General features: G+C 32.7%; 1 long non-coding RNA gene across 1 annotated transcript; it reads left to right on the top strand.

Annotated features, from left to right (window-relative positions):
• Positions 1 to 870: 870 nt before the first annotated feature.
• LOC120181343 lies at positions 871 to 4,361 on the top strand. The gene is made up of 4 exons (XR_005521748.1): positions 871 to 1,046; positions 2,156 to 2,320; positions 3,350 to 4,183; positions 4,271 to 4,361. It is a non-coding gene; the product is annotated as an uncharacterized LOC120181343 (long non-coding RNA).
• Positions 4,362 to 22,451: the final 18,090 nt, after the last annotated feature.

Below are 22,451 nucleotides of genomic sequence, written 5' to 3'. Positions count from 1 at the left end.
ATGGCCCAAAAGTATTTGAATCATACTCGAAAGACAAGAGATAAACCCTCTTAAAATTAATTTCTACTTTCTTTTGGAAAATGTTTTGATAAATCTTCTTAAATTATTTTCTGTTCCCCTTTGAAAAATGATTTGATAGATCTTAGAAAATTAACCTCTCTTTTCTTTTTAAAAATATTTTGAAAGATGTTTTAAAATTAATCTTTCATTTTTTTAAATAAATTATTTGGATATAATGTTTTTCCACTTGTTTTATGCAGATAGAGTTTTCATGTATATAGAAGTGTCTATCATCAATTTTCTTCAATCTTCAAAGAGGAGACCTATCATTTAGAGAAATTCCCCAGTATCCATATTGTAACCTTGGATTCTTGTTCGAAGTCAAGTAGAAGGTCTTGATGCCTCTTTTATCATGCTCAATTACGTTTTCAGAATAGTTGTTCCGGGTCTTTATTGTCCCATTGTGAATTTTCATAGCTCGTCATCATTTGAATGTCCAATACCTGTTTCCTCCACTTGGTTCGATCAAAGTTTCGTCGAATGTCTTATTTTAGGGTTTATCAACAAAACCAAGAAAAAAAATGACACAAACTGAGCAAAACAGTTCGGTTCGATTCATGTTTCTCTTTTGCGGTTCTGTTTTCAGGTTGATTTAATCACTCAATTATCTTAATCGATTCAGTTCGGGTTTTCCATATGGAACACATTTCTTCCAAATTGGATCCAATAAAAATCCAAAATAATTTTAAAGAAAATAAGGGCTAAAGGCTTGAAGTTGTATGAGGGTTAAACGATTTATGCAACCCATTCATTTAATTAGTCTAATATATTATAAGAAAAAGTGAAAATAAAGCAAACCCTAAATCTCAATTAGTTATTTTCTTCAAATCAAATTTACGCTTCACTTCAGCCGTTCTCCAGTCCAGTGGTCCACCATTTTCATTTGTGCTTTTTTAATAGAGCTTTAGTATTCTGTGGCACTACGGCCTTGAAAGGAAACTTTGCTGCTTTTATGACTCCATCGTTGATCGAAAGTACTGACATCAGTGAGTTATTTTTATTTCCATATTATTTGTGTTTACAGGTTTAAGTTTTTGTTTTTGGTTATTTTCTTGTTTTTACTTTATAGCTTTGGATTTTTGTTGAACTTTAATCCTTTCTGGTTTGTTACCTGAATTCTGAATATGTGTTGTTTCTTTTTATGACTTATTTTTGGGTGATTTGGATACATGATTCATTTATTAATTTTACTTGTTTCTTTAATTCTTAACAATTTCTTAACATACACTTGATTGAAAACAATTATTTTTATGAGAAATGCAAATTGTCAAGGAAAACTCTCCTCTTTTTCAGTTTCTTTTTAATGTTTTTGTTTTCATCCAAATACGAGTGACCCAAAATATAACTTGTTATCATTCAACTTAATGCTTGGGTCTGTTGATGAATGGTGAAAATGGCATGTTAAGCTTCTCTCCTGGACATGAAAGCAACAATTATAAAACACTATTTAATTTCTTCATTCAACCACACAGTGAACGCATTGAAAATATTAAGCTAGAACAGTAGATTATTATGTCTTAAAAAGTTCATCAAATAAATTACTTGACTAATAAATTTCGTCTTTAAATAAAGTTTTTATCAGTTAAGCCTTATCATAAACTAATAAATTTTCTTGCGTTAATGTAGTCATCTAATAAACTTTCTTAAGTATGGGTTAATCTGAGATGAAATGATCATGGTCCATGCAAAATTTCATGAGTGAGTATGGGCAGTCTTTTAATTGAAAGGAAAAAAAAAAGATAGAGAAAAGTAATGAGCTAAACATTTTCAGAGTATTTTTTGTGTGTTAAGAACTATCTTTTGCTTTTTCCTGTCTCTTTAATGTTTTATCTCTCATTTTTTTTCACTTAAAGTTCATATTTTTATTGTGGTTAAAAGTTGAAAAAGTGCCCTTAAAATTTCAACAATCACTGCATCACTGGGTTGGTATATTTTATCTACTTTCTTTTTGCAATATTATATATATATATATATATATATATATATATATATATATAAACAATTTTCACACTTACACTTAGAATAATTATTTGCATCAAAACAGTGTTGATTTCTGTTTTGACTCTTGAATTTTAAGCTGTTTTTTTTTCTTCAGAAAATGAAATCTACATCATCTAGTGTTTCTCCTATGCTTTTCGGTGCTACCGAAACTCCTACTGATCATCCAAATAATTCAAATGAAGCTGTAAAAACTGATTAATCAACTGCAGCTTCTTCAAGTATTCCATCGAGTCTTCAACAGCCTCCAAAAATACAGGAGGTAGGTTGGGTTCCATTAGTTCTATAGTTTGGGAACATTTTACAAAATTACCATGTGTAGTTGGAGATATTCCACAGTGTAGCTCTAATTATTGTGGAAAAACCCTTAAATATCCAACTAAAAGTGGAACTAGTGGTTTGAATAATCATATGAAATGTTGTCCTAAGTACCCGTTTAACAAGGTAGATGAAAAACAACAGAATTTATGTTTTAAATCAGAGGGTGATGGGCAGAAAAGTTCAGGTTCAGTTATTTGGAAACTTGATCAAACACTATGTAGAAAATATTGTGCTAGAATAATTATCATGGATGAATTGCCTTTTAGAATTGTTGAGGATGAAAGATTTCATGAGTTTTGCAATATGATGTAGCCTAGATTTCAAGTTCCCTCTAGGTACACTATAACAAAAGATTGCATGGAAATTTAATTGGAAGAAAAAGATAAACTTCTCAAGTATTTTAAGAATTTCAATCAAAGGGTTTCTCTCACGACTGATATATGACTTCTAGGCAAAACCTTAGTTACTTGTGTCTCTCGGTTCATTTTGTTGATGATGAATGGAAATTGCATAATCGAATCTTAAATTTTACTCTCATTCCTAGTCATTCGGGTGATGTGATAAGGAAATTCATTGAAAAAAAACTTGCTTGAGTGGGGAATAGATAGGGTTCTCACAATTACAGTTGATAATGTTAGCTCCAATGATGCTGCAATCAAGTACATAAAAAAGACTAAACAATTGGAAACAAAGCATTTTAGGGAGTGATTACCTTCACATGAGGTGTTGTGCATACATATAAAATCTGATTGTTAAAGAAGGTTTGAAAGATTTGGATGACTCGATTTTTAGAATTCGTTTTGCTGTTAGATATGTTAGGTCATCACCAGCTAGGATGCAAATGTTTAAATTGTGCGTTGAGCAAAAAAATTGAGAGCAAGGACTTAGTTTGCTTGGATGTTGAAACTAGATGGAACTTAAATTTTTTAATGTTGAATATTGCCTTGAAGTTTGAAACATTTTTTGATAGGTTGGGGAGCAAGATTTTAAGTATAGAGATGAGCTTTCAAGTTCAAGAATGAAGGGTCTACCTACAAAATAAGATTGGAAGCATGCGCATGCTTTATATGTTACTAGTAATTTTTATTTTCATGTTGTGTTTGGTTTTGGAATGAGAATTAATGACAAGCTAAATGATCCAAACTTAAGTATAAAGCTTATGGCTTCAAATATGAGGGAAAAATATCACAAGTATTGGGGAAATGTGAAAAATCTTAATCCACTCTTATTCATTTCTATGATTTTAGATCCTAGACATAAGATGGATTATGTAATCTTTGTGGTTGAAGAAGCTTTTATGATGCTAAAAAAGCTGAGCAGTTGAATGAAATTATAAAAACAAACTTTAAATGAGTTGTTTGATCATTATAGTTTATTGAGTGGTTTATCCCAAGGTGAACCAAATGTAAGTTTTCAATCTAATCTCTCTAGGTTTCAGAATGATGAGCAGCTTGATTTATTTTCTTATTCCAAGACCAAATATAAAAGGAAGAGGGCTGAAAATGTGTTTAGTGAAGGAAAATCTAAACTTGAAAAGTATTTAGCGAACAAAGTAGAATCCGATGATAAGGAAAATCTAAATTTGAAAGTGTCTTTAATGGCTCGAGATATTTTGGCAATTCTTGGGTCTACAGTGGCTTCCAAATCTGCTTTCAGCACTGAAGGTCGTGTTCTCGACCCATTTCGGAGTTCGTTAACTCCAAAATTGTTGAGTGTCTCATTTGTACACAAAATTGGCTGAGATCATCACCTGTAGCAATCCAAAAAGAAGAATAAATTGAAGAAATGGAGAACATTGAGAGTGGTAAGTGATAATTATATAAATCTTGTAAATATGTTTTCTCATTTTTGTAAACATTCTTACTTCTAAATGTTTTTTTATTATTAATAGGTTTTGAAGATCTAAAGCTAAATGAAACAATGATGACTATTGATGATTGATGGAAGATGAAACACTCGCAAGGTAAGTAAGAAATTAGTAGTTATTTTATTATAGAAAAATGTTTTTTAACTATAATATTTGATGAGTTGTACTGCTACTAAAAAATGATATGATCATTTTAAAATTAAAGAAAATTAATTTATTTATTCTCTAGTGTTACATTTAACTTATAATTGAATATGTGTTTTCAAATATTATAATTGAATATGTTGTATTTGACTATTTGATGATTTGTACGATTATTCTCTACTATTAAGAATTTAATTTTGTTTTTTTGTAGGGTGTATGTATTCATGATGCCTATTGTTAGAAAAGAATTCTTTTTGTTTGAATTTAATTTTGTTTTTTAGGGTGTATTCATGATGCCTACTGTTGGAGAAGAATTCTTTTTGTTTGATAGTTTTAAGTAACTGTTTATTTGACTTGGATAACAGAATTACAGTTTGATTTGGTTGTTCAATTTGTAGTGAGAACCCAACAATATGGTTCTGTTTTTTTTTTATTTCAAATACTTTTTTGTTTGACTTAGATTATATAGATGGATTTGTCTTGGATATTTTTTTTATGTGGATTATAAATTATCTTGATTGTATATTTTACATGATATTTTTATTAGATATTTTAGTAATGATGATGTATGAATTTTACATGTGTTTAATATTTTGATTTGAATATCTCATATCAGGGAAAAGGTAAATTTTGCATTAACTAATCAAAGCAGCCCAATGAGCCCATGATTTTTTTTTAAGCATGTCTAACAATTTTCGGTTTTTCAAAAATCGCTTTACTGAACTGTTCGGTTTTATATATTTCAGGTTTTATACCATTCAATTTTGGTTTTAAATTTAAAAAATCGTTTAGCGGTTCGGTTCAATTTTTAATAAAAGCTCGAACCGAATGCACCCCTACTTTATTTATTTCTCTTGGATTTGATAGTTCAATGATAACAAGCTTCTTCTCATAAGATCTTATTAACCTTGAGTCTTTGCAACGTTTTTTTGAACATCATTGCCTGCTTTAAGTGCAAATAATGTTGTAACATCTCCAACCTGTATCCGACTCGGATACGAGTCCGAGATGTTATCTTGACTTTTCAAACAATTACTTTCACAAAGAATGAAAATGTCGACTTTTATTAAATCAAATTGCATACTTTATAAATTTATATCAAAGCATTTACAAAACTTATCAGAGCGGATCTAATTCAAATCTTTTAGTATATGCCAACTACAATTGATATAACAAAAGACATTATTCTAAGTATGCTTTTTTTGATCTGATCTTTAGAAAAGAGTAATTGACCTGCTTTGTCTATCCATGCTCCTCTTCTGGCACACGAACCTACATGTGAGATATTCACACGCTAAGTTTATGACTTAGTGAGGCATAATAAAATTATAACGAAATTTTATCTAATTAACAATGCATGAAATTTCATATCAATTTTATCACACAAAATAGTATCACATCAATATAAAATCAATTGTATACATGAACATATTTTGTCAGTATCATCATTAACCTCATTTTCTTATCTTTATTATATTAATTCATATTTCTTAGTCATATATTCTTGTACTTAACATTCTTAATCGTCATATGATTCATTCACATAATACAGACACAACTTCATATGATTCACCTAATATCTTTCATATCCTAACAACATATACATCATATAATTATTAAATACAATTTACATTACTATACATGTCACACATAAGCTTATCAAATTGTAAATCATGAATTCGTATTAATAAGTTCACTAGCACATGATACAATACTAAGAACCTAATGTATATGAGTATTTGTGAGGTTGTGCACTATGTTGTCACCACAACTCGTATAAATGCACCAAAGTGCCACATAGAATTGTACCGAAGTGCCGCGTAGAAATGCACCTAAGTGCCGCGTAGAAATGCACCTAAGTGCTATATAAGATGTCCATAAGGACCAAATAGAAATTCCTTAAGAATCATATACATATGCCAAGGACAAAGTATGTGTCTCAAAGGACCTCATAAATGTTCCAAAATATACATATATGTCCCGAAGGACCACGTAGACCCTCGACTCTTGGCATGTCAATTATACCTATAGCTCTCATTTACATAACATGGGCTTTTACATTTATATCATTTCACATATTCACATAAACACATAATTTACTTTCACATTTCACGTAGCTTATGTCATATATCTTGGATCACATATACAAATAGACACGTAGATCACTTTACATAGTTTATATCAACTTTCATGTCATTTCACATTTCTTGTACATTTCTTATATATTATTCTTATGTCTTCTCATAGACATATATTCACATGTTCAGGTAGTCCACCATTTCATCAAATAAATATGTATTCATATAACTCATATTAACCTTCCAAGTCATTTCATATTACTAGTCCCATGGCTTAATAACATATTTCATATATGTATATAATAACTTATAGCATGTCATATAGCTTATGCTTTATTCTTTTATATTCATCTAGATCATGTAACCTATTTCATACTTATATATATATATATCACTTCTATTATTTCTTTTATATACAATTAAATCTATTCACTTAATTCAAATTCATATAATTCCTATAATCTTCTCATATGGCTCATAGATCTCTATCATACAACCCATGTGTCATAATTTTATTTAAGCATATAAATCTTTCCCATATAGCTTATCTTATATGTTCATATTATCACTTATGTTCAAGCCTACTAGTTAATGTACTATCCTCATCTCATCCTATAGGTCCATAGTATTTAGCTTATTTCACTTCTCATATAATAATATAATTCTATTTTACTATTTCACATAAATGATCATACCACTATGTACTTGCCAAACTCACGTTCCTATTGTTTATATAACATTTACATTTGCTTACTAAGCTCATATCATTTCTCATAAACTCACTTTTATCATATTCTCATATTATTACCTAATTTATCTTATATCATGTATTCGTATAGTCTTATATTTTATTTCCATATATCCCGTAGATCTTATCATATAACTTATCTTTTATACTCATATAATTTCTTAACTTATTTTATATTCTCCTATTATCACTTAATACTGTTTTTACATGAATCACATAACACATACAATAATAAATCAATTCATATAATCAAGCATACATACACTCATATTAAACACATATTTCTGTTCATAAATTCATGTGTAACACTATAGGAAATAGACTTGTCGCAAGTCTTATTTCCATTAACCAACATATACTATTAAATATGCACTCACCTGACGTCACTAGTCAATATTGATTTCTTCTCTCTTCTTGATGACTATCAATTGTAAACTTGTCCGGACGTTTCTCTCGATCAATGTCTACACAATCATACATATAATATACATATCAACATTCCACTTGGCATACTCTAATTTTCATTTCTTAAACTAAAAGAAAGACCTATTTCCATTTTCCTTTTGAAATGTATTGGTACACACTATAGGGTATCAGTACATCCCTTCAGTGGTGTATCGATACACTGCCTATATATCGGTACATAAATTACATTTGAAATTTTCGTTTTAAGGGGGGTATCGATACACTGCCTATGTATCGATACACTCTGAATATCTTCCTGAATTTTTATTCTTGAGGTATCGGTACCTGTTGAAGGAGTATCGATACCCCTTTGCCCAGATTTCCTTTTTAAGCCCGAAAATTAACCAATACTAATCTAAACTTTCCATTTTAAGCCCATATTATGCCATTAAACTAAACTACCCTTACTCAAATCAACTTATATCCATATAAACCATCATTATCTTCCATATCTCATCATGAATCTTAAAATTATGAATCTTACCAAACTTTCAACTTCGTTATAAATCCTTTCTAACTTCATAAATCTCTTATTCTTATTGATGACAAGTCAAATTTCATCTCATATTTCATTTATTACTTCTTTTTTCAGAAATTCATTTAGAAACTCCTTCTCTTAAATCTTTCATAACTTCTTCATCCTTTGATTTTAAGACAACTTAAGCTTTCCTTAAGCTTAAGTATTACCCAAGGATCATAAAACAACCTTAAATTTAACAAATAAACAACTAACAAGGAACTCACCTTTGCAACCTTGGTTCACGGTGAAGAGGAGGAAGAAGAAGCAATATTCCAAACTTATCTTTTCATATCTCCCATTTTCCACGTGATTTTCCTTTATAAAGGGAAAAATAAAAATAATTCTTATCAAATGGCCATAATACCCTTATTACTTTCAAACTTTACTATTAAATCCTTTATAAAAATATTTCCCAATTTATTCCTTGAACTTTTTATCTTTTCTGAAATTGAGCACAAAGTTTCCAAAATTTACATTTTAGTCACTAGCCCTATATTTGGGATATTACAGATGTCTTCTTTCTAATCATATTTGTTCTGATAACAATAGGTGATATATATATATGATTCAAGATTTCTTTGGATTCTCGTTACGAGTATCCCAAACCAAGCCACGTTTCTTGTGGAGGCGATAATTTACTATAGGATCTATCAGGATGTCACAAAGATTTGTGAGAAGTTTTTTGTTCTCAGGTCTTTTGATCTTTCAAGCTTTTAAAATCGAAAATGTTTCCATGGCTTCCATCTCGATTCTTCTTCTTGCTCTGACTTTTGCATCTTACTCCACTTCTCAAGATTTTTTTAGGTAGAATGGGTCGTATTGGTTTGAAGGAATTCTTTTTATTCTTGAGAAATTGTCCTGTTTGAAAATTTTCTTCTCATTCTTTTTTTAAGATGAAGAAATTTGTAAAGTGAAATGATGCCCTTACTTCAGGGTCACAATTGAAACAAATTATTAATTCATTGAACATCAAATAAATAGCTTGCTTTTTCAATTTTCAAAAATTATTGTAGCACCCTAAACCCGATTGGGCCTATAGTGCCACATTGGGCAGTCGAGACAACCCCTAATTTAAAAAAAAATCTATTTGTTTTCATTTCAAAATATACTAAATGGTACCGTAATAGACATAAAAAATAGTTATAAAAACACTTATAAATCGGAGTTCTGTGACACATAGTTTAAAATCAAAATAATACAATTCAATGTTATAAAATTTGATTGTAATAATAAGGGTCCTATGAATACATATGCCCATTAAAGCTACAATACAATACTCTGGAAGAGATGCTTGAAGTCCTTCTGTAACGGTGCTCCTCAAACGACTCAAGCTAAATAACCTACGAATGGAAAACATATGAACGGTGAGCTTACAAAGCATAATAATATAATAGCTAATGTAGAGCAGCATTATGAATCTCATAAACACAAGCATGCTAAAGACATAGTCCTAAGCAGTATATGCATTCATGATCTGAATCAAGTTCTACATATTTAAGGTTTAACTATTATATCATTGAAGTATGAGTCTCAAGTTCTATCTTATTCTTCCTCTAATCTAGAACATTATGCGAAGATTATTAGTATGTTATTTTTGATAATTTATTAAGTTTTTCTATTTATGTCATTAGAACTTAAGGGTATTTTAGTCATTTTAGTCTCTAAAGAAGTCTACGTGTTTCTTGATTTTACGATAATTACTGTATTTGTTGTTCGCTGCCTATAATACTAGCTACCTCGATGCTTGACTCGGGTTCATTATTGGTAGCGACATTCTAGGCGTTATTATCACACTTCTATTCATTACACCTTGAATTAGTCGGACGACTTATACATTCTCGGTTCACTGATATTTCTAGAGTACACGACTTCGCTATTACGTAATATGACTTACTTATCGTACTGCTTAACTGTACATCCTCTGCAACGATCCTCGTTCTTAATTATTTGATACATGCTCGACTAAAGATACTTAGACATATTATGCTTGGTTTGGTTACTTCAGTTGTAATCCACTCTTACGAGTGTTTTTGCATAAAAGTGGCCTAGTATTGATACCAGGTACCCTTAGTATCGATATTGTAGGGAAGTATCGATAGTCTCCCTCTCAGTATCGATACTCCCTGCTAAAATTGCCCAAAATTCATCCCAATTAATCTAGTATCGATACTCAAACCTATAAATTCCTTGTTTAAGCTAGGTAAACACCTAAAATATCCAAAAGGTCTTAGTTTGGTTCTTAATCATGTTCTAAAGCTTTAGGAAATTACATAGGGTAATAAAGTGGCATAAAAACATATGTTTTACACTAAAAACATCATATAATAATGAAAACAAGCATAAACTCTAAAACACTCAAATTCTAAAATCTTAGTAAACATTCATGGTTATGAGAGCCTTAACACAACAATGGATTATAAATACAATATATTGGTTAAAGAATCCCAAAATGAAGCTCCTCTATCACTCTTTTCCAAGACTTGAATGAAGACCTCCACTTTCTCTAGCAAAATAATAAACCCCAGACTTGAATCTTCTAAATAAGGTTGATGGAAGAATTATGGACGAATTATAAATATCAAAAGACTCATCTTTAGCTATAGCACTTGGAGAGGAACAATGAGAGGTAAATGAGAAGGAAATGAAGCAAATGAAGTGAAGAATAAGAAGATGAAATGAGATAAAAGGTCTCAAATTTTTAAAATTGGATAATCACACTATCAGTCCCTTCTTATCTTTTTATTATTCAATGATCCTCTTTTATGGTCAATTAGGTTCAATTCACGTTTAAATCAAGCTCACCTAACGACTTCAAATACGAACTCCATGAGGTCCACATGCCTCTCGAGTAAACCTAAAACTACTATCATAGAATTAGAGGTGTTACCACTCTCCCATCCTTGAAAGAAAGTTTTCCTCAAAATTCACTTGGATCGAATAACAACTATCCTTCGATCATACACTTAGAAGCCTCGAAGCTCCTAAACTCATATGAATCTGATCCTTAGGGAAGAAGTCCTCGTAACATGGCATGTAACTCAAACACTCACAAAACAATCTATGACCCCTTTTCCTATAGGGTTTTACTTACGTCGAGCCTTAAAGGAAAACCTTCAAGAGGCACAAAGCCAAGGAATCATATTCTCACTGTCTAATACTGAGTGCTCATAGCATTTCACTAGGATCCAAAATGCTATCGTTGACCCCTTTCACTAGCTAACTCTTGTAAGTCCAGTTAACATACTGCACAATTCTATTAATCTCTATTATTTTCCAAAGTTGGGTAACTCGTCATACAACATGTAGACATCCTATGGGCACTTTCCATACACAGTCTTGATGTCGACTATTAAAGATAAGATGTCAGTTCTTGACTTCCCAAATGTTGATCTATAATCTTATGCTACACAACTCTGATTCAATATTCATCTATGCTACCAAACTGTTTCTCGATTTCCTTACAATTCAAATATGAACTACTTACCAGTTCGTGCATCTAATTTAACCATAAATGAGAATTGATCACTTATTTAGAAAACTAGCTACATTTAGCCCTCCTAAAGAGTACGCAACAAAGGGCAGAGACCTCTCGTAATCTATATTCTAACTTAAGGGTTTTGTGACTCTACATCTTGTACCCCCGTTCACTTACCAGTACTGAGTTATTCGATGATGGCTAATGCTAGTCAGCAGACACTTAAATTACTTGATCTCCTTTAGTCTCAAGCACTAAAATCCATGATATTACACAATGCTTCATACGACTATGTTTTATATATATCTTGAACTCATATACCAACACAAAGACATCACAGATGTAGCTTGGCTCACTAGATAAATCAATTACTATTCATACAAGAAGACATCATAGTGACATCGGAGGGTTCACTACACTCTAAGACTTACAACTCACTATCTTACCTATAGTACCCTTAGTACTTAGGAGAGATTTTGGAACTATTGCATCGTAACATACACCCTGCTTACTTACTCCTCTTGAGTATTTGGGGCATCTGCGTCTAGTTAGCAATTGAAGCGCTTTGGCACTAGCTGAGATATATCCTAATATTTCTAGCAACAAGGTGATCAACATACTGGATACAACAACTTGTTTATTCTTAAATAAATATATTTACCTCTCATGTGCTCTCAACTAAATATGTGAAGAAATCCTTATAATCTCATATCGAGCTTGAAAACCCATAAGGATTCTCCCTTAGGGAACACACAAGGGTGGAGGATTCTATGGCTAAACATTTTCTTAGAGTCACCCTTCAACTTAAAGAGGGATAATCATTTATCCATATACCTCTAGACCCGCAACCCTAATGTCAAAGTGACTCTAGTGCTAACATATTTATTTAGGTCAACAACCGAGTCTGACCCAAGCCTTTGAAGAATATCTAAGGTAAACTTTGTCTGTTCCGTTAAAACCCCTCAATAAAGTACTTGAATCCTGATGACATGATCCTCTACACAAGTATTTTTACTACTTATATCACTTTACACCACAAAAGAATGTATGCACTTATGTCTACTAGACAAATATGAAAATTTAGGATATGTGAAAACATAGCTGATATCTCATATGCAACATCAACGCCCTACCCCTACCTCAATGTGATCTGACCGGTGAGATTAAGCATAGTCGAATCAAGAACATGTCGATTCACTTTTTTTCTCTCCTGCTCGAGCCTAGATGTAACACTTCTCTAGATAGGCTCCCTTCCATGTAGAGCTACTAGGATCACTTCCCTAGGTCAAGCTGAAACATCACCAACCGAACTAGGGTAATCCCTCATTATATCTGCATCTATAGCAATTCCTAGAGAGCTTAAAACACATTCCTCGATGATTTTTTCTACAATGCTCGTATTCTGGATACCTCAAAACTTTATCAGAGCCTCTAGATCTCACCAAATATGGTGAAGTTGGTGGTCTCTTATGAGACCCTACGTCTAACCCCTGACTCAACTAAAGTGCAAAGTTCCCGTCACTCTCATATGCTCACATGGACCTCCAACCCTCTCTGCCACCAAATCATATAGATCCACTAGAATACAACCCCTCACACTTGGGCTGCCTATTTCACCCAGCAAACTTTTCCTTATACTCTGCACCCTCTCCACAACCTTAGCTCGTCGTGTCAACTCTGAAAATACCCTAGGTAGGTGTGCCACCAACTGCACATGGATATCAATATGAAGTCCATTGAGGAACCTCTTGCACCTCAAGGACTCAATCGCAACTAACTCTGAAGCATAATGAATCAACCGAAGAAAATATCTCTCATACTCGTACACTTAGTGATCTCCCTGAACTAGTTGAGAGAATTACATTCTCAAGCCATCCATATGTGCCTCGCCGATATACTTGCCTCTAAACACATTTAGGAACTGATATCATGTAAGAACCTCTAGTTGTAGGGTCATCTCTACATTCTCCCACCAATCGATAACATCACCCTTGAGTAAAGCGATGCCACACTCTAACTTACCATATGGATAAGGTAAATCTGTTTCAAAGTCCTCATGGTCTCCCTCAACCACTGATCTTCCAAAATCAGATTATTATCGTATGAACCATAGATGTTAATTATTTTGTACCTCCTTAGTCTCTCTATTATAGACTCTATCAGCACTAATGTACTCTAGGTGGCTGGCTAAATAGTTTGCTTTCTAAGAACAACATCCACTATTTCCCTGAGGGTGGAAGTTAAACCTCTAAAGAAGGTCATGTCTGTTATTATTGAACCTAACAGGAGCTCATCATCCTATTTCCTAGACAAGATATCATTGTTGATGTTATATGGATGAAGGCACGACTCTCTATCCTATCTTCAAGGATATACTTGAAATTATCGACAATCACAATTTCTACAAAACATAGAAGGAAAAAAGAACCATTAAGATTCCAGACTTATATGAACACTTTCAGTACCTCAAGGCATGTATTTAGTGACACTTTAATATAATTGACCATTGGGTTTTATGACCGACTCAACCTGACACTCTGATACAACTAAATATAATACCCTAAACCTAATTGGGTCTAAAGTACCACATTGGGTTGTCGAGATAACCTCTAATTTTCAAAAATCAATTCATTTTTCAAAAATCAATTCATTTTCAATACAAAACATGTTCAATGGTACCATAATAGACGTTAACAACAATTATAAAAACACTTTTATAAATCAAAGCTCCATGACACATATTTTAAAATCAAAATAATACAACTCAATGTTATAAAATCTGATTAAAATAATAAGGGTCCTATGAATACATATACCCACTAAAGCTATAATACAACTGTAAAACCATAAATTTTGTCTAGTGACTAAAATATAAGTTTTGAAAGTTTAGGGATTGAAATGGTAATTTTGGAAAAGTTATATATTTTAGTTTGTAAATGAAAAGTTTGGCCTTAAACAAGAATTTTCGTGGGAATTAGATTTTTGATCCATAATTTATAGAAAAAACTATAATTGCTATATTTATGTAAATTAATCGGATATTCAGATCGAATTAAAAAATTTACAAAAATTTGAAAGATAGTAGTACGAGGTTGTAAATGTTGTTTTATTAATTTTTTAGTGTGAAAAATTCGAAGTAGATCATTCAGATTAAAAGGATTTACTCTATGTCAGTGAAATAGTGGAATTTAGGGACTAAATTAAAATTTTGGAAATTGGAAAGGCAAACTTGGATTTTTTTATGGATAAGGTGATGTCATGGATGGTGTCATGTAATGGGAAAGTGGTAGTTATGAGTATTTGTTAAGGGTAAAATCATCATTTTTGCAAAATGAATATTTTATTCATTTTTAACCTTTTAAGTACAAGTGCAAAGTGTTTTAATTTTTCTAGAAGAAAAAAATGTGAAAAGCTCTTATATGTTTTTCCCCATGACTGTGAGTTTCATTAGGTAAGAGGAAAAATTTTAGTTTTTATTTTTCGAGCTATTTTCTTGAGAATTAGACTTCGGTGTAGTTAGGAAAAATGTTATACGTTCAATTCCATACGTTTTGAAATGAATATCGCTAGGGTTTATGTTCAAGTTCATCTTGAGTTGATGAAAGGGATATTGATTTCTTGTGCTTTAGGGGTTATTCATGTTGTAGGAAGTATTTTGGTAATGAAATCAAGCTTAAAATTTGATTAAATTAGGTATAATGGTATATGGAAGGTTTGACCTTTATGGTTTATAAATGGAAGAAATTGTGCTTTGTTTATAAATGATAAGGAATTGAGTTAGGAAGATTGAATATGATGTGGAGGTGTGAAATTGAACTTGAAATAAAAGGGACTATTTTGTGAAAACATGTTGGTATTATTTTGAATGAGAAATAGCAATGCCGAAAATTTCATATGTATATTGATTTTTGAGTTTAAATATTGAGTTGGGATCAAATTTCAAGTTTATAAAGATGGATGATTGAAAATCGAAGAGTCTAAGAAAGTTTTGGATGAAACTGTGCTAGTTTTTGAATGGTAAAGAATTGATTTAAGAATTTTATTAAGGTGCTGGAAATTTTATGTGATTAATGTGACATAACCATAATAATGAAAGACTATTATGAATTTAATGGGAAGTTAAGGTGAATTCTAGAAAGAATTCATAATTAGTGATTTGATTGTGTAATTAGCAAAGGTTGAAGGGTTGATAAGGGAAATATATATTTTTGGAATTTAAGGAAATATTTTGAGAAGTTTGAAATTTTCATGGGAGTACAATTTAGTTTTATATCGATTTAAGTATCAGATTTATTTCTATCAAACTTTATATTTAAGTTTAGATTATTTTAGTTCGATGCTAACATATAGTTTGAATATTTTATGTTATTATATAATGTCGTCATATCAAGGTAAATTTAGAGATTCAAGTAGCTTGAAGGGAAGGAAAAAATATGGAATCGAGAAGATTATCCTGGAGAAGGTTCGATAGCGAGACAAAGGTGAGCGCATTTAATTCGTGTTTGTATTATCGTACAAACATTGGCTTGCGATGAGCTAGTGACGGAGTTAATACGGTAATAAGTGACTCCTAATGTTATGTGAATTGTGATTCTAGCCTAAAGGTTCATTTATTAAGCTTACAGAATTATGAGACTAAGCTAAGGATGCTAATTAAGGGAAGTTGTCTAGAAATTAGAATTCGAACAATGAGTTTAGAAATTCATCATAAATTATACATAATTAATTAGAGGATGATATCTATACCATTAGATTTTTATATCAGTATAGTTTGGTTTAAAATAGATGGTGATTGATTTCGAGGTGTACACAAATAAATATGAATTTTTAATTGGCAATAGGTCAGAAAACATGGCAGCAGATTCTGCCGAAACAGCTTCTATCAGTCAACTTTGAAAATTTGCTATAAATTGTACAAGTGGAAATAGATAGAGTGTCTTATATGGTTAGATTCGTATTCGAGTCTAGCTTTCATTAGTGCAAACATAATAATTTTTTAGAATATGAATTAATACAGAATAATATTTGTTTGAAGGTAGTGCAAACTGCCGGAATATAGAATTTTGATAAATTGTATATTGAAAGAAGTGGAAGGCAAATGATTTAAATCTCAAGCTTAGTGAGTGTCTGCGAATTGTGACTATTATATATGGTCATGAAAATATGTGCAAGTATCACAATCGAACACGTAATACAATGATGAGTATCGTATCCACATGGATTGGAGGAAATTAATAAGCTTGATCACAACAATTTACTATTTCACCTAAGTATAGTTAGTGATGTTATTTACAAATGAGAATGTTGTAACAAGATGAAATAAATGTTATGGAAATGGAATGATAGTAATATGGTAGCAAATGGAGATTTTGTGGTAAAATGGATCGAGATGTCGTGGCAAATTATATTGGTGCAATCAAATGAGAATGTAAAGGCAAAACAAAATGTAAATATTGGGTTTGATTAGCAAGACTTTAAACTCATCACACAACAAGCTACTACAGGAATGAATGATAGGAGTCACTTAGAAAACTTAAGTCTGCTTCTCAGGATAGCCTTACTTCTATGCCTTTTTTGCCCGACAAAGTTTACTAATGGTGCCCTATGTTATCTTTAGTCAAGGGACTCGACAGGTTCAAGATGCCATGACAAACCTATTGGCGTTAACAAGTGCAGGGATCCTATAGGTTCAGATAACAGGATATGTCACAGAAATATCTTTTAGTGGCAGCACTAACATCTAACCTCTCGATAGATCACTACTCCTTTTAGTTGATTAAAATCCCAACTTTATGTCTAAGGTTGGATTAGGCCTAGTTACTACCTAGAACCCCACGATTATGTGGACCCTCCCTATTTCTCTCGAACACTAAAGACATGCTACTTATTCATTCTCTCAAACACTAAGTAATCTCCTAAGGAATGTCTACTCTCATAGCTCCTACAACCTTAAGGCATCAAACATCATAAACAAAACAAACAACAACATACAGAAACAACCATCCATTAAAGTAAAACTTAAATGTCCATTAGGAACTCCCACCAAATAAGACTAGTTCGTGGTGGGGTTCGAATTTCCAAGCAACAAGGAAATAAATTAATCCATTCCATACAACCCAAATAAGATAAAAGAGAGAAAACAATAAAGAGAAGGAGGAAAAGCCTTCAACGTGCACTCTGGGAGTTCCCCTCGGCCACCACAAACTACCCGAGCTCGCTAGCTCCTCTCGGACGCCTAGCTCGCTACTCCCTTTAGCTTGTTAATGGAGGAATGCCATGACAAAGACGATTGACAGAAAAAAGAAATACATTTTTCTCTTTGAAAGTAAGCTCAAGAAGGTGTGTGTAAAGTCTCTCTCTCTTGGTGGCTTCATCTTCTATTTATAAGGGAAAATAAACCTAGGAATTTGTGTTAAAATTCCTAGAATACCCCGATCAAGCTCCTTTCACGTAAGGGGGTGAACAGTTGTGGCAGTGGTCCCCTCCTGGGCAGCTTGCAGTTGGTCATGGTCTCGACAGAATCAGGTGACTCAGGTGGAAGATGTCTCCTACCAGGTGACTAGCAGTTGAGGGCACGTGAAGACAAAGACAACTGGCTCATAAAAATATCATCTTTCAACTTTTTCACTTCTAAAATGTTCGATTTGGCACTTGCATTCTTCTCAGTAGTCTCATCATGTCACGACAATTCCCTTTTGCTTATTCTTGCTCCCAATTCCCTTTTGCTTATCCTTGCTCCCAATTCTTGTACATCATCAAACAAAACACATTCCCCATAACGCAGCTCCGTTTATAAAATAAAATGTTGCGACAAAATGTATTTCCACTATATGCAACTATATGCTCCTAAATGAATATATATAATCCTATATAAGCCCTTAGACAATCAATAAACTAAGTGAAAAGACCCTAAATATGGCCTTTTTACGGAGTTATCACACCCCCAAACTTAAGTTATTGCTTAACCTCAAGCAATGAATATTATTAAGAAAAATAAAAATACCATGGCAATTTCAGATTCATGATAGTTATATGGGATAGAATTTCAACCCTCATAACATTTGGCTTCAACATGCTAGACTAGTTTGAGAAATCAAGTACTGTCCCCTAGGGCAAGATCCTTTGTGTGAGTGTGTGCGTGTTTGTATCAAGTCCATGCTTAACAAACCTAGAAAATTTCTAAGCAAGCACTTTTATTTTGCAACGACATTAACAAGTTTACTCCCACATTGTTTTCTTTTCCTTCTTTAACACTACTATGAGGGGAGTCAGCCTATCACACCTACCATCCCACACTCTAGGTGAAAGGGAGTATTTCTTCCACCCCAGAGCTAGTCAGGTAGAGTCATCATGTGACTAATTTCATTCACTCATATATCATGGCTGCCATTTATTTAAATGCAGTTTCCAGGCAATGTCATGCATAGCGGAGTGTCCCTCTACAGATATGCCGAAGAATTTATTTTCAATTTCATTCATTTTTTTATTATGCGGGGTTTTTGAAGACACCAAATTTCGTCCACTAAAATTATATTATATAATATATTGTTTTCATTTACAATTTATATTATATAATATATATATATATATTTATTTATTTGGGTTTAATTACATGTGACAGGTCCCACAGAAGACCATTTACAAGATCCATTACACGTGGCCCAGTAATGACTCGGTTTGGATTAGGGTTTCCCACCTCAGCATCACATCCTTCCCTAAGCAAGTTCCCTCGAGCAACGCATCATCACCCCAGCTTCTTCACGCCTCCCACGCGATCGATTTTCATGGCAACAACCACCAAATCAACAATACAAAAGCAAGTTAGTCCCATGGGACTCGGAAAGAAGCCGAAGATAAGGGAAGCAATTTCAATTTCAACAGGAGTCTAGCACAAACTAAAAATAGGCTTTTTCTCATAGTATAAATTCATGTAACCACGCACAGTACGGGAGGAGGAAGGACATAGGAAATATTCAGTTCGATACGAGAGAAAAAAAGGGAGAGTATGATATAATAGGGAAGAAGAATACCACTGTATTTTCGACAAATAAAGAATCAATAAAGCATTTTTTTCCAATCTCTTTCTTCTGGTACAAATTTGGTTTGCATATTTTTTTATAATAGTGAAGATCAACATGTAAAAGCAATAGCTTAGTGAGGGAGAGAAGAACAAAACGTGAAACAAAGAGAAGGGAATGAGTCTTCCTGTTTGGCCGACGACGGCAATCAGTGGACGGCGGTGTCGGATGTCGACAATGAGCGGCGGACCAGGACCAATATCGATCATCGTGGTAGCTCCAGCCCCAGCTTCCGAAAATCGGACCAGTGTAGAGAAAGCTCTCTCTCTTTCTCACACGATTTGAGAAAGAGAATGAATGGACCAATTTTTCTTAATTTTGGTTCACACTCAGCTGAACGTGCCAAACCATTCCAGGGTGTAACCCACTTAATTTGAAGAAGTCTGCGAAAATCATTCTCTCGGTCCTCTAATTTTCTCCATTAATTTGATTTGGTCAATTTTACCATTTTCGTTTATTTAACTTAATTATTCAATTTTATTTTTGAATGTTTTTTTCTATATTTATTTTAATTTATATTATTTAAAAATTTTAATTTATGTTTAGCCTTTAATCTAACATTTTTCCTTTTATTTATTCTTAGGTTTCTTTCGAGCAATATATAAACTTCTCACTTCTCAGTCATATTTAATTGGTTTTCGATTTTATTTAGAGGCTAATTATTTATTTATCGTATTGTCTTTAATATTTGTTTAAGTTGTTGTATTGCTTCATCTTTTAATTCTTTTATCATTGTTTATTATTATATTATCTTTACTTAATATCTTACCCAATTTCATTGTTTGTTTGCTATTTTTAGGCCTCATATAATATTCCCAACCAATTCAGAGAACAAAATCTCAAAGATAAGGCAAATGAATAGGAAAGCCATTATTCTGGTTTCTGTTGCGTGAGATTAAACAAAATCTCAAGTGGTTGTAAACTTTGGGTAAAATCTCGCCATGATCCCTCAATTATTATGAGTTTTTTTTTCATTTCATTTATCTTACTACTTTTAAAATTTTAATTTTATTTTATTTTCCCTTTGATTTATTTAATGTTTATTTTTTATTTTTTTATTTTTACTTTTAGGGATTTTTTAATCAACCACATGTAAACAATTCGAATAGAATGCTTTTAAATTTTAATTTAAATTCTAGTTTTCGTAAATAAAGACAACCGATAAATTAATTGGTACTGAAAGGGCGGTTCAAGGGTGCTAATCATTCCTTGACCATAACCGACTCCCGAATCCGACACATTTCTGGTAAAAACGCAGATCAGGTAAGATGGTGTCCGACCCACCTAAATTCGTTTTAAAATGGTCGGTGGCTACTCCTAACCCAATTCATTTAATCCAAGTCGAAGCCCAATCCCGGGTCCAATCGAAAGACGGTTACGACAGCTTGGCGACTCCGCTGGGGACAGGTAAGTGAGTCAGGCCGGAATTAATTTTCGGTTGTCTTTTTATGCGAAAATGGTAAATTTAAATTTAAATTTATTTATTCGATTTCAATTATTTACATTTGATTATTTTCAAATAAATAGTTGTACTGACGTTTTTTAATGATTTCAGATTTTTCAAAATTGTCATCTCTAGCTCTATACCCGAGCTCTGAACCCTTTTAAGTGGGGATGAAAGCGACGCCTTTGTGTGAATTTATTCACCGTATGGGCCTAGCAAGTAACCTTCGGGATTCATATGCCTTATGTCTTCGTGTGAATTTATTCTCCGTATGGGCATAAGGGAATGTTTCCTCTCGAGTTTAACTTAGTCCACACAAGCTTATAATGGGCTTAGGACTAAGGGTCTGACAAGCCCAAGGGGGCACCGGCAAGGAGAACTCGAGTACCTTTTTTTTAGAACCTAAACCGGGAGAGTACAGGGAATTAGAGCCCATCCCAAAACCTCATTCCAAACCCTAGGCTGCTTTATTTCATGCTTTACTTTCATTTCAAAGCATGCGAACTAGACAAATATGTGGTTAGGATTTGTGTGGAATTAGCATGCGGGATAGAGATCATGTCCGAGTATGAATACTAAGCATGTTCGGGTAGATATCATGTGGGGTAGGATTTTTCATTTTATTATTTTGATTTACCTCACTAACTTTTTATTTTGTCATCTTTTATTTTGTTTTTGTCATTCGCATCATTTAAAAGAGGTGTTGATCCACAAAAAACGTGTTTGTTAAACATGAATAATTTGCATTAATGGACAAAGGGGTTGTAATACAAGAGATAAAAATACAGAGGACAGTCTACAAGGTGACTATGTGTCACATTCAATCCAGAAGACGGGGTACCCGCAATCGAAGAATATGTCACTTTGCTACATTGACTCCGAATGGATCGAAATTTACACTGAGCACACTAAAGTCAAATTTTTTAGAGGCAAAGATTGCAGGGGCAAGACGAGGAAAAAGTTACTGACCCGGAGATTCCTTTTGAAAACTACGAGAACAAGATGAATTCCAGAAACAAGTCGATAAGCTTCGGATGGAGGGCTTCAATGGAACTTTCGTTAGAAACAAGCTTGACAGAGAGTGAAAGTAGGAGATACAGTCCTTCGAGGCAAACAACTTGTCACTTGCACATTTTAGCCAAAGGAGCCTGAACGGTTCGACAGGGTTTTCAACTGGTGACAGACGAAGGCAAAAGACTAGTCAACATGTCAGAAGCTATCAGGATATTTTTGTCTCTTAAAAGATAAAACAT

This window comes from Hibiscus syriacus, unplaced genomic scaffold (assembly GCF_006381635.1).
Source record: "Hibiscus syriacus cultivar Baekdansim isolate YM2019G1 unplaced genomic scaffold, ASM638163v2 tig00003721_pilon, whole genome shotgun sequence".
Taxonomy (NCBI): Eukaryota; Viridiplantae; Streptophyta; class Magnoliopsida; order Malvales; family Malvaceae; genus Hibiscus; species Hibiscus syriacus.
The sequence above is the reverse complement of the archived record's forward strand: the minus strand, read 5'-3'. Positions and strand labels throughout refer to the sequence as shown.